This window comes from Gopherus evgoodei, chromosome 4 (genome assembly GCF_007399415.2).
Source record: "Gopherus evgoodei ecotype Sinaloan lineage chromosome 4, rGopEvg1_v1.p, whole genome shotgun sequence".
Taxonomy (NCBI): domain Eukaryota; kingdom Metazoa; phylum Chordata; order Testudines; family Testudinidae; genus Gopherus; species Gopherus evgoodei.
This window is the reverse complement of record NC_044325.1, coordinates 85,847,785-85,860,908: the sequence shown is the minus strand read 5'-3', so window position 1 is coordinate 85,860,908 and position 13,124 is coordinate 85,847,785. Positions and strand designations below refer to the sequence as shown.

Genomic DNA, 13,124 nt, shown 5'->3' with positions numbered 1-13,124 from the left:
TCTCTAACTTGCACCAGCTGCCTGTGGACCATAGGCTACCTGGAGACACCCAGGGTATGTCTCCACTATGAAATTAGGTCAAATTTCTAGAAGTCGGTTTTTCAGAAATCATTTTTATACAGTTGCTTGTGTGTGTCTCTATAAAAAATGCTCTAAGTGCATTAAGTTGGTGGACTGCGTCCACAATACCGAGGCTAGTGTCAACTTCCGGAGCGTTGTACTCTGGGTAGCTATCCCACAGTTCCTGCAGTCTCTGCTGCCCACTGGAATTCTGGGTTGAGATCCCAGTGCCTGATGGGGCAAAAAAACATTGTCGCAGGTGGTTCTGGATATATGTTGTCAGCCCCGCCCCCCTCCTTCCCACCTTGAAAGCAACAGCAGACAATCATTTCACGCCTTTCTTCCTGGGTTACCTGTGCAGACGCCATAACATGGCAAGCATGGAGCCGACACAGCTGACCATCACCATAAGTCTCCTGGGTGCTGGCAAATATGGGACTGTATTGGTACACAACAGCAGCTTATTGCCTTCTGGCAGCAGACAGTGCATTATGACTGGTAGCCATCATCGGTGTACTCCTGAGTGCTCTTTTAACCGACCTCAGTGAGGTCAGTCAGGGAACCTGGGCAGATATGGGAGTGACTCAGCCAGGTCATTCCCATCTTCTGCCGAGCAGCCAGGAGATGATGATGGCTAGCAGTTGAACTCAACAGTCTGCTGCCACCCTAAAGATGTAAAAGATAGATGGAGTGGATCAAAACAAGAAATGAGCCTGATTTGTTTTGTATTCATTTGCTTTCTTCCTCTCTCCCTCTGTGAAATCAACAGCCTGCTAAACTAAGGGTTTTGAGTTCAATCCTTAGGGGGCCATTCTGTGTAACAGTTGTTTATGTTTCTCCTTGATGCAAAGCCACCCCCTTTGTGGACTTTAATTCCCTGTAAGCCATGTCATCAGTCGCCTCTCCCTCCGTCAGAGCAGACAATTGGTTCATGCCTTTTTTTCAGCCCAGATGCCACAGCACTGGGATCATGGAGCCCGCTGAGATCACCACAGCAGTTATGAGCACTGTAAACACCACGCGTATTATCCTGGAATATATGCAAAACCAGAACCTGCCAGAGGAAAACCAAGCGAGGAGGTGACGGCAGCTCAGTGACAAGAGTGATGAGGACACAGACATGGACATAGACTTCTCACAAAGTATGGACCCCAGCAATGTGCACATCATGGTGTTAATGGGGCAAGTTCATGCTGTGGAATGCTGATTCTGGGCCCAGGAAACAAGCACAGACTGGATGGACCGCATAGTGTTGCAGGTCTGGGACGATTCCCAGTGACTGCGAAACTTTCGCATGCATAAGGGCACTTTCATGGAACTTTGTGACTTGCTTTCCCCTGCCCCGAAGTGCCAGAATACCAAGTTGAGAGCAGCCCTCACAATTGAGAAGCAAGTGGTGATAGCCCTGTGGAAGCTTGCAACACCAGACAGCTACCAGTCAGACAGGCATCAGTTTTGCGTGGGCAAATCTACTGTGGGGGCTGCTGTGATCCATGTAGCCAAGGCAATCAAAGAGCTGCTGCTATCAAGGGTAGTGACTCTGGGAAATGTGCTGGCCATAGTGGATGGCTTTGCTGCAATGAGATTCCCTAACTGTGGTGGGGCAATAGACAGAACCCATATCCCTATCTTGGCTCCAGAGCACCAAGCCAGTGAGTACATAAACCAAAAGGGATACTTTTCAATGCTGCTGCAAGCACTGGTGGATCACAAGGGACGTTTCACCAACATAAATGTGGGATGGCCAGGAAAGGTACATGACACTCGTGTCTTCAGGAACTCTGGTCTGTTTCAAAAGCAGCAGGAAGGGACTTTCTTCCCAGACCAGAAAATAACCATTGGAGATGTTGAAATGCCTATAGTTATCTTTGGGGACCCAGCCTACCCCTTAATGCCATGGCTCATGAAGCCGTACACAGGCAGCCTGGACAGCAATCAGGAGCTGTTCAACTATAGGCTGAACAAGTGCAGAATGGTGGTAGAATGTGCATTTGGACATTTAAAAGCGTGCTGGCGCAGTTTACTGACTCGAATAGATCTCAGTGAAACCAATATTCCCATTGTTATTACTGCTTGCTGTGCACTCCACAATATCTGTGAGAGTAACGGGTAGACGTTTATGGCGGGTTGGGAGGTTGAGGCAAATCACCTGGCCACTGATTACACGCATCCAGACACCAGAGTGGTTAGCAGAATACAGGAGGGCACGGTGCACATCAGAGAAGCTTTGAAAACCAGTTTCATGACTGGCCAGGCTATGGTGTGAAAGTTCTGTTTGTTTCTTCTTGATGAAACCCCCTCCCCCTTGGTTCACTCTACTTCCCTGTAAGCTAGCCACCCTCCCCTCCTCCCTTCAATCACTGCTTGCAGATGCAATAAAGTCATTGTGGCTTACCATTCATGCATTCTTTATTAATTCATCACATAAATAGGGGTATAACTGCCAAGGTAGTCCAGGAGGGGTGGGGGAGGAGGGAAGGACAAGGCCACACTGCACTTCAAAATTTTAAAACTTATTGAAGGTCAGCCTTCTGTTGCTTGGGCAATCCTCTGGGGTGAAACGGCTGGGTGGCCAGAGGCCCCCCGCACCTCATTCTTGGGCATCTGGGTGAGAAGGCTATGGAACTTGGGGAGGAGCACTGTTGGTTACACAAGGGCTGCAGCAGCAGTCTGTGCTCCTGCTGCCTTTCCTGCAGCTCAACCATATGCTGGAGCTTCTGAGTTTGATCTTCCAGCCTGAGCATCGACTCTTGCCTTCTGTCAGCAAGCTGACACCACCTATCATCTTCAGCCCACCACCTCTCCTCGCGTTCATATTGTGCTTTCCTGCATTCTGACATTGTCTGCCTCCACACATTCTGCTGTGCTCTGTCAGTGTGGGAGGACAGCAGGAGCTCAGAGAACATTTCACCTCGAGTGGGTTTTTTTCACCTTCTAATCTTTGCTAGCCTCTGCGAAGAAGAAATATTTGTAGCTGGTGGAGGAAAAGAGAGAGTGGTAGTTAAAAAGACACATTTTAGAAAACAATGGGTACACTCTTTAACGTTAAACCTTGCTGTTCACATTACACAGCACATGTGCTTTTGTTACAAGGTCACATTTTGCCTCTTGTATTGAGGGCCTGCTGGTTTGGTGTGTGAGATCACTTATGCTTCACCCCTCTCCCTACCGCATGGCTAACAGTGGGTAACATTTCTGTTCAGCCACAGCCAAACAAACAGTTGAGCAGGAATGGGCACTTCTGAATGTCCCCTTAATAAAAGCACCCTATTTCAACCAGGTGACCATGAATGATATCACTCTCCTGAGGATAACACAGCAAGATAAAGAACTGATGTTGTTTGAATGCTAGGAAACACCGGGACCATACGCTGCCATGCTTTTTTATGCAATGATTCCAGACTACATGCTACTGGCCTGGCATGGTAAAGTGTCCTACCATGGCGGACGGAATAAGGCTGCCCTCCCCAGAAACCTTTTCCAAAGGCTTTGAGAGTACATCCAGGAGAGGTTTATGGAGATGTCCCTAGAAGATTTCTGCTCCATCCCCATACACGTTAACGGACTTTTCCAGTAGCTGTACTGGCCGCGAATGCCAGGGCAAATTAATCTTTAAACATGCCTGCTTTTAAACCATGTGTAATATTCACAAAGTTACACTCACCAGAGGTCTCTTCTCCACCTTGAGGGTCCAAGAGCACACCTTGGGTGGGTTTGGGGGTTACTGGCTCCAGGTCCAGGGTAAGAAACATATCTTGGCTGTTGGGGAAACCGGTTTCTCTGCTTCCTTGCTGGGAGCTATCTTCCTTGTCCCCATAACCCGCTTCCGTGTTGCATGATTCTCCATTGACGGAGTCAAAGCACAGGGTTGGGGTAGTGGTGGCTGCACCCGCTAGCATGGCATGCAGCTCATCATAGAAGCGGCATGTTCAGGGCTCTGATCCAGAGTGGCCATTTGCCTCTTTGGTAGGCTTGCCTTAGCTCCTTAATTTTCACACAGCACTGCTGTGAGTCCCTGTTATGACCTTTGTCGTTCATGCCCCTTTGAGACTTTTTCTAATGTTTTGGCATTTTGTTTACTGGAATGGAGTTCAGCTAGTAAGGATTCATCTCCCCATATGGCAAGCAGATCCCGTATCTCCCATTCGGTCCATGCTGGGGCTCTTTTGCAAACCTGGGGCTCCATCATGGTCACCTTTGCTGATGAGATCTGCGCTCACCTGCACCTTGCCAAGCTGGCCAAACAAGAAATGAGATTCAAAAGTTCGCGGGCTTTTTCCTGTCTACCTGGCCAGTGCATCTGAGTTGAGAGTGCTGTCCAGGGCGGTCACAATGGAGCACTCTGGGATAGCTCCCGGAGGCAAATACCATCGAATTGTGTCCACACTATCTCAAATTTGACCTGGCAAGGCCGATTTGAGTGCTAATCCTCTCATCAGAGGTGAAGTAAAGAAATCAATTTAAAGAGCCCTTTAAGTCGAAAAAAAGGGCTTTGTCGTGTGGACGGGTCCAGGCTTAAATCAACGGTAACCCTGCTAAATTCTACCTAAAATCGTAGTGTAGACCCGTCCCCAGAGAATAATGCATATAGCCTTTTTCCTCCCACAGCTGGGGACTAGTACTTGGTTTCTGCTCCCTTTGTGCCATTAGCCATTTGTCATACATATTGGGGGAAAGTAACAAGCTTCTGCCTTCTCTGTCATAGTCTGGGAATATTTTCCTTTAAGCCTAACTCCCCACCACCACCACCTCCTTCCAGAAAATCACTGCTGTGCCAGAAAACTGGCAAGACCATTAGCACAGTGGGAACAGTATCAGGGAAACCCAAAGTCTCAAAGAAATTAATTTGCTTTCTTACCACACCAGACCCCATCACAGTGTGATAGTGCTGCTGACACATCCTTCTCACTACTCAGCTCAGAGACAGGCCAGATTATACAGAGACATAGCATAGCACAGCACTGAGCCAATGTTTCATCGGTATCAGGCAGGAAAATATGGAGTAAGAGACGCGGTGGGGGAACTCAGATTGTTCTCCCTTCTTCCACAAGAATAACTGGAGAGAGCCCTGCTCAGCCATAAATACCTACTCACAATCCAGCCAACTCCTACTACTTCAGTGGTACCCAAAGTTTTCAGAGTCATGCCCCCCCCCCCCGAGCTGGGGCCAGGAGCAGGGCTGCGGCTCTGGAGGTAATGGGGCCACAACTGGGCGTGGGTCTCGAGCCAGTCCCAGGAGCAGAGCCCCAGCAGGGGAGGAGGCTGGGGACAGAGGTGGGGCAAGGCCAGGAGCTGAGCCAGGTAGCAGGTAGCTGAGCTGGTGGCAGACCAGGGCTGGGTGATGCTCCCTCCCTGCCCCCTGTTGGGGCTGGCCTGGGCCCCACCATGCCCGCTGGAAGTTCCTCCATGTCCGGGGGGGGGGAGAATACCCCATGTCATGGTATAAATCCGCACTCTGAACCTTAGTGTCCAAAAGATGGGGTACCAGCATGAATCCCCCTAAGCTTAATTACCAGCTTAGATCTTGTAGTGCTGCCACCAACCAGGACTTGCAGTGCCTGGTAAACTCTGGTCCCCTCAAAACCTTCTCAGAGGACCCCAAGACCCAGACCCCCTGGATCTTACACAAGGAAAGTAAACCCTTCCCCCACCGTTGCCTCTCCCAACCTTTCCCTCCCTGGGTTACCCTGGAAGATCACTGTGATTCAAACTCCTTGAATCTAAAAACAGAGAGGAGTGCACCTTGCCCCTTCCTCTTTCCCCCTCTTCAAAAGGGTAATACAGATTCAAGCTCCGTGAATCTAAAACAAAGGGATTCCACCTTCCCCCCTCCCTTCTCTCTCCCTGTCTCCCACCAATTCCGTGGTGAGTACAGACTCAATTCCCTTGAGCCTCAACAAGGGGAAAAAATCAATCAGGTCTTAGAAAGAAAACTTTTAATAAAAAGAAAGAAAAAAAGTAAAAGTTGTCTCTGTAGTTTAGATAGTAAATATTACAGGGTCTTTCAGCTTACAGACACTAGAGAGAAGCCTCCCCCCAGCAAAATACTCATTTGCAAATACAGAAAACAATCAAAAGACTAAACTCGCCTTTTTCTTGGTACTTACTAAAATTAGAGGAGAAGAGATTTTTTCAGAAAGATTGGAGGAATCAGTTTACATGTCTGATCCCTCTCAGAACCTAGAGAGAACACGGACAAAGAAAGAACACACAAACAAAGACTTCCCTCCACCGAGATTTGAAAGTATCTTGTCTCCTGATTGGTCCTCTGGTCAGGTGTTCCAGGTTCACTGTTTGTTAACCCTTTACAGGTGAAAGAGACATTAACCCTTAACTATCTGTTTATGACACCCCTGTGTGGAAACTTGCTTTATATCCATGGATGCACATATCTGCAGTTATAAAGCCTGGTACCCCCTCCCCAGTGGGCAGGACTGGGGCCAGTACAGCCACGTCAGAGGAGCTGCCCGTGCAGGTCACTGGCTCCTTTGAGCAGCAGCATGATGTGCAGCTGCTTTCACTGCTGCCATTCCTGGTAGAGCCCTGCAGCTCCTCAGATAGCCACAGATATAAATTTGGTTTCCATGCAGGGCTCTATCCATAGCCCTGGCACCTCTGGGCTTGCTGCATCCATTATGAATGTAAAAAAATGTAATTACAAGTTAAGCATTGGGGAGTATCTCTCCCTCTGGAACAGTTCAAGGAGACCCCAAATCACATACAACTGTGTCAATCACTCCTTCATGCTTCAGAAGAGACAATGTAGGGACAGAAAAGCCACTGAAATGAGTGTGAAGAGGAGATGGGATGATGGATTGAGAAGGGGTGGAGGAGAAGGGAGGACAGTGAAATGAGGGTGAAAGTGAGGGAAGTGGCTGGCAGAGGAGGAAGTGGGGCAAGAGAGGGGCTGGCTGGGGAATTGGAGGGGACAGGGGAAGGAGGGTGAAGTCAGGGAAGGGGCTGGGGAGGAGGAAGGGGTGACAAGAGCTGGGGAGGAGGAAGTGGGGTGACGGGAGCTGGCTAGGGAACAGGGAGCACAGTGGAATGAGGGTGAAGGTGAGAGAAGGGGCTGGGAGAGGAGGAAATGGGGTGACAGGAGCCGGGGGAACAGGAAGTGGGGTGACAGGGGCTGGGGAACTGGGACAACAGTGGAATGAGGGTGAAGGTGAGGGAAGGAACTGGGGAGGAGGAAGTGGAGTGACGGGCTGAGGGAGGAGGAAGTTGGGTGAGAAAAGGGCTGGCTGGGGAACGGGGGGACAGTAGAAGGAGGATGAAGGTGAGGGAAGGGGCCGGCAGAAGAGGAAGTTGGGTGACAGAGGGGCAGGCTGGGGAACTGGGGGGACAGTAGAAGGAGGGTGAAGGGGAGGGAAGGGGCTGGCAGAGGAGGAAGTGGGGTGACAGAGGGGCAGGCTGGGGAACTGGGGGGACAGTAGAAGGAGGGTGAAGGTGAGAGAAGGGGCTGGCAGAGGAGGAAGTGGGGTGACAGGAGCCTGGGGAGGAGGAAGTGGGGTGACAGGAGCCTGGGGAACAGGGGCAACAGTGGAATGAAGGTGAGGGAAGGGGGTGGGGCAGGGAGGAGGAAGTGGGGTGACAGAAGAAGGAAGGTGAAGGTGAGGGAAGGGGCTGGCAGAGGAGGAAGTGGGGTGACAGAAGGGCTGGCTGGGAACAGGAGGACAGTAGAAGGAGGGTGAAGGTGAGGGAAGGAGCTGGCAGAAGAGGAAGTGGGGTGGCAGAGGGGCAGGCTGGGGAACTGGGGGGACAGTAGAAGGAGGGTAAAGGTGAGAGAAGGGGCTGGCAGAGGAGGAAGTGGGGTGACAGGAGCCTGGGGAGGAGGTGCAACAGTGGAATGAAGGTGAGGGAAGGGGGTGGGGCAGGGAGGAGGAAGTGGGGTGAAGAAGGGCTGGCTGGGGAAAGGGGGGACAGTAGAAGGAGGGTGAAGGTGAGGGAAGGGGCTGGCGGAGGAGGAAATGGGATGACAGAAGGGCTGGTGGGGAAAGGGGGGACAGTAGAAGGAGGGTGAAGGTGAGGGAAGGGGCTGGCAGAGGAGGAAGTGGGGTGACAGAGGGGCTGGCTGAGGAACAGGGGGACAGTAGAAGGAGAGTGAAGGTGAGGGAAGGGGCTGGCAGAGGAGGAAGTGGGGTGACAGAGGGGCTGACTGGGGAACAGGAGGACAGTAGAAGGAGGGTGAAGGTGAGGGAAAGGGCTGGCAGAGGAGGAAGTGGGGTGACAGAGGGGCTGACTGGGGAACAGGAGGACAGTAGAAGGAGGGTGAAGGTGAGGGAAGGGGCTGGCAGAGGAGGAAGTGGGGTGACAGAGGGGCTGACTGGGGAACAGGAGGACAGTAGAAGGAGGGTGAAGGTGAGGGAAGGGGCTGGCAGAGGAGGAAGTGGGGTGACAGAGGGGCTGACTGGGGAACGGGAGGACAGTAGAAGGAGGGTGAAGGTGAGGGAAGGGGCTGGCAGAGGAGGAAGTGGGGTGACAGAGGGGCTGACTGGGGAACGGGAGGACAGTAGAAGGAGGGTGAAGGTGAGGGAAGGGGCTGGCAGAGGAGGAAGTGGGGTGACAGAGGGGCTGGCTGGGGAACAGGAGGACAGTAGAAGGAGGGTGAAGGTGAGGGAAAGGGCTGGCAGAGGAGGAAGTGGGGTGACAGAGGGGCTGGCTGGGGAACAGGAGGACAGTAGAAGGAGGGTGAAGGTGAGGGAAAGGGCTGGCAGAGGAGGAAGTGGGGTGACAGAGGGGCTGGCTGGGGAACTGGGGGGACAGTAGAAGGAGGATGAAGGTGAGGGAAGGGGCTGGCAGAGGAGGAAATGAGGTGACAGGGGCTGGGGAACGGGGCGGGACAGCGTGTTGGGCTTGAAGGGAGGCGAGGTGGGTGAGGCAGGGATCCAGGCTCCAAGTCCGCTCCCCTGCAGCGGAGTTAGCCTTTCCCTAGCGCGGGTCTCTCTCTTCAGCCTCTCCTCACTGAGAACTTTCCTCTAGGGCCCTTGTTTCCCGCTGACCTCCCCGCCGCAGCGCCTCTGCGACACGCGCGCAGCACTTCCCCACCGCCCCTCTGCACTCCGCCTCAGCCCTCTGCAGAGCCGCGGTGCCTCTGCTCCAGCAACCTGAGGGGAGGGAGGGGGCCGCAATCTATCCCTCCCTTGGAAAGGGGGCTTAGGCCCTCCAAAAGCGGGGAATAGGGGCAGGTTGCCTGCTCAGCAGCAAAAGGGACAAAGGGAGGGAGGCTCTGCTCCAGCAATAAAACAGGCTCTTCCTCTGCCATGGCGGGAGAGCAATCCATGCCCCCAGTGGCAGAGGGGAATAAGGAGAGCAGATCGCGCAGGTTGATGCAGCAACCACCTACCCCTTCCCGCAATCCAGCCGGCATGCACCTACTGAGCGCGCTGGTCGCCGCAGTTCTTCCGCACTACAGCACGCTCCAATAACCTCCTTACCTGCTCTGAGCGTGCACCTGGGTAGCTCCCCGCTCACTCTGCCAGATTCACGTCTTCGGCAGAAAGCTCTCCCACGCCAGCCCCTTCTAGCTCCGTCAGCAGCACTCAGCTTCCCTTGGCTTTTGGTTGTTCTGACGTGGGAAAAGGGGGGTCAGAGGGACAGGAGCAGAACCGCCACCCTTTAGTTCCCCACACTCGCGTGGCATGGTAAGTCACTCCGCAGTGTGTGTGATCAGGCCCTGTGCACTCCCTTTCTTTTGTAATGGTTTGCCTTAGAGCTTGCTAGGTAGAGTTGTGAGCTTACGTTATTTAAGCGGAGTTCTCTTTCCCTCTCTATACTAAAGAAACAGGGTACCCCGCTATTTGCTTCAGTGAGTAGTTCTGACCCTTTTGTGTGGTTTCCTCAATCCCTGCCACCTATTTCCAGACTGTCAATGAGCCTCAGGGAATGTAATTTTTTTCACCCGCTCTGCCTCTTTGCACCGGCACCTGAGAAGTGGTATTTTTACCTTGGGCTGGGGTTTCAGCCCTTCAAGAAGCTCCTGCTCTGCCCTGAAACCGTTCCATCGGCTCACATTTAGCATCTTGGTTAAGGAGCTGAAAAAATGAAAGGCACATACACGAAATTCGCAGATGATATTAATATACCTTAAAGGTGAGGGGGGAAATCCTAGTGGTTGGGAGATTCCTGCAGAGCACATAATGCAGTGGTTCTCAATGAGGGGTACAGGTATCCCTAGGGGTACACAGAGCCAGAGGTCTCCAGGGGGTACATCAACTCATTTAGATATTTGCCCAGTTTAACAGGCTACATACAAAGCACTAGAGAAGTCAGTACAAACTAAAATTTCATAGGGAATGAATTGTTTATACTGCTCTATCTACAGTATACACTGAAATGTAAGTATAATATTTATATTCCAATTTATTTTATAATTATAATGTACATCTATTCAATCCCAGGGCTAAATAACAAACACTCTACAACTCAAGCTTCAGAGTATTTATGGATAGAATTCCAGTCATATATAATTGAACTATATTATTTCTTTTATCATTCGCTGTTCTGAATATCAGATCCTCATCATTCAGGCAAACAACTAACTGCATGACTACATATCCTCACCTATAGCAAAAGGCATTCATACTCCAAGCCTTTTACTGTAAATGTCATGCCTCTGTTAAGGTAACCTTATCTAATAATGCAAAGTGTAGAGAGAACTGAAGAGCTATAATTTAACTAACAGAAGGCACACCCCACATATTAGCAGGGATATTGGGCTGCATTAGTACTAGCATTGCAAGCAGATCAAGGGAAGTGATTATTCCCTTCTATTTGGCACTGGTGGGACCACATATGGGGTATTGTGTCCAGTTTTGGGGCCCCCACTACAGAAAGGATGTGAACAAATTGGAGACAGTCCAGCAGAGGGCAGCAAAAATGATTAGGGGATTGGGGCACATGATTTATGAGGAGAGGCTGAGGGAACTGGGATTATTTAGGTTGCAGAAGAGTGAGGGGAGATTTCATAGCAGCCTTCAACTACCTGAAGGGGGGTTTCAAAGAGGATGGAGCTCAGCTGTTCTCAGTGCTGGCAGACCACAGAACAAGGAGCAATGGTCTCAAGTTGCAGTGGGGGAGATCTAGGTTGGCTATTAGGAAAAACTATTTCACTAGGAAGGTGGTAAAGCACTGGAATAGGTTTAGTAAATTGGTCCTGCTTTGACTAGATAACCTCATGAGGTTTCTTCCAATCCCAATCTTCTATGACTTCCATCCATCCATAGTAAATGCTTGTAGCCAGTTCATCATGCCAGTAAATCTATGCTTTAGTATTCTGCATGGCATGTTCATTCAGTGGCTCATGACACATTCTGTATAGAACACCATGGCCATTGCTATAGAACACTGGTCTACCTAGGCTGGTACACAAGGTGGGGCTTACAGCAGATGCTTCAGTGAGGTGCTTAGAGATACACCATGTCTAGTAACTAATACGAGAGTTTTTCCTCCTAACCTTAGCTGACATTCCATTAACAGCCTAAAGCAGAAGTTAGAGTTCTGCTATTTTATCCTAAATACAGTATAATTACACAAGCTCTTTTTATTCATGTATCTACTCTGCTTGTGAACCATACCACGACCTGTGCTTTAAGAGATTGTAGAAGTAGGTCCCATGAATTTGGTAGACACTGATTATTCAAAGTGTTTTCTTTTATTTGTATTCCCTTTCACACCTCTCATTTTCATATGATGTAGCCTTCTTCCTAACATTTACTCCTTAACAGTAGGATTCAGGGGATTGCCATATGTAACACCTCCACTGTTGTCTTTTTACATATTCAATATATTGCATTTTTCTGTGTGCTTGTAAATAGCTGAACATAGCTCAGGCTTTTCAGCATAAAGCAGAATAAAAAGTGTTTTCTAAGTGACCAATCCATTGCCCAATCCATTGCCCACATGTGGAAATGGGACATGTATGAAGATTGATGTTAATACACAAGAAGTGCAGTTTTCCCTTAGAGTATATTGCTCTGGTGGTCACATAGCCAATCCTTCATATAGCATGTAAGAAACCAGCTTCTGAGGTAAGGAAAGAAGAGCACCATAAAAACAAACAGATGGTATGAATTGGTAGCTAAAAAAAGTGGTAGAACTTGAAGAGCAGATGAATTACCCCTATAATTATGCTTCAGATGTAGAGCAGAGACCATGAAAAACATGATGCTCTGGCAAAAGCCCCCTTTGCACAAGCTATGGAAATTTGCAGTTTTAATTAGGAAAGGAAGCAAATCCATTTAGATCAGTGTCCTCAGTGGAGCCCTTGTATCCATCTACAATTTCTATTCACTACAGTGTTTTATGTTTATTTCTCTTTGCATGGTAAGTATCAATAGTTTTGGGTGCAGAGAAAGGTGGTGTTTGGTTTTCCACTAAAATCGCATTTTAAAACAAAGCTATATACAAAAGCAGGCCTTAAACCAAATGTGGTTACTGCTTTTTCACGTATGAATTTTAGTTAGTGTTTCCCAAACTAGATCTCTCCTAAAACATGATCCTCTTCCTCCAGTCCCACTCATATCAGGTCTTCTCTTACCCTAAGCACATCACAGTAATAGAGGAAACTGAGTCAGGGAAGACTACAAACCTATAGATCACAATCTAGAGAATCATACTTTATTCATGTGCTTATTTCAAAGTAAACATTGCCAATGTGGCTTTTAGTGAGACAAGGTGAATGAGGTAATATCTTTTACTGGCACAGCTTCAGTTGGTAAGAGAAACAAGCTTGTTTCCCAGAACAGAAGAAGAGCTCTGCATAAGCTAAAAAGCTTGACTGTCTCACCAGCAGAAGTCAGTCTGATAATAGGTATTACCTCACCCACCTTGTGTATCTAATATCATGCGATCGACATAGCTACAACACCACATACAATTGTGTTTTTTGTCCTTCCAGCCACTTACAAGCATGACCTTTTCAATTATTACTATTTAAGACCTTATCTACATTAAAGAAATTTTGCAAGAATTGCTCCCCACCCTCGTTCAACTCTACCAGATAGCAATGCAGGCAACAGCCAACCTAGTTAGAGCTTCCAATGTTCAGCCACAGTGGGAATTTTTTG

General features: G+C 49.4%; 1 protein-coding gene across 2 annotated transcripts in view; it reads right to left on the bottom strand.

Annotated features, from left to right (window-relative positions):
- Positions 1-9,880, bottom strand: part of LOC115650325 (CD59 glycoprotein-like) — a 30,342-nt gene extending 20,462 nt beyond the window's left edge. The window contains exon 1 of one of the 2 annotated variants that reach the window (XM_030560081.1): positions 9,495-9,880. The gene's annotated coding sequence lies outside the window, so the exon portion shown is untranslated. The other variant, XM_030560082.1, reaches the window with a different exon arrangement.
- Between the last annotated feature and the right edge of the window lie 3,244 nt (positions 9,881-13,124).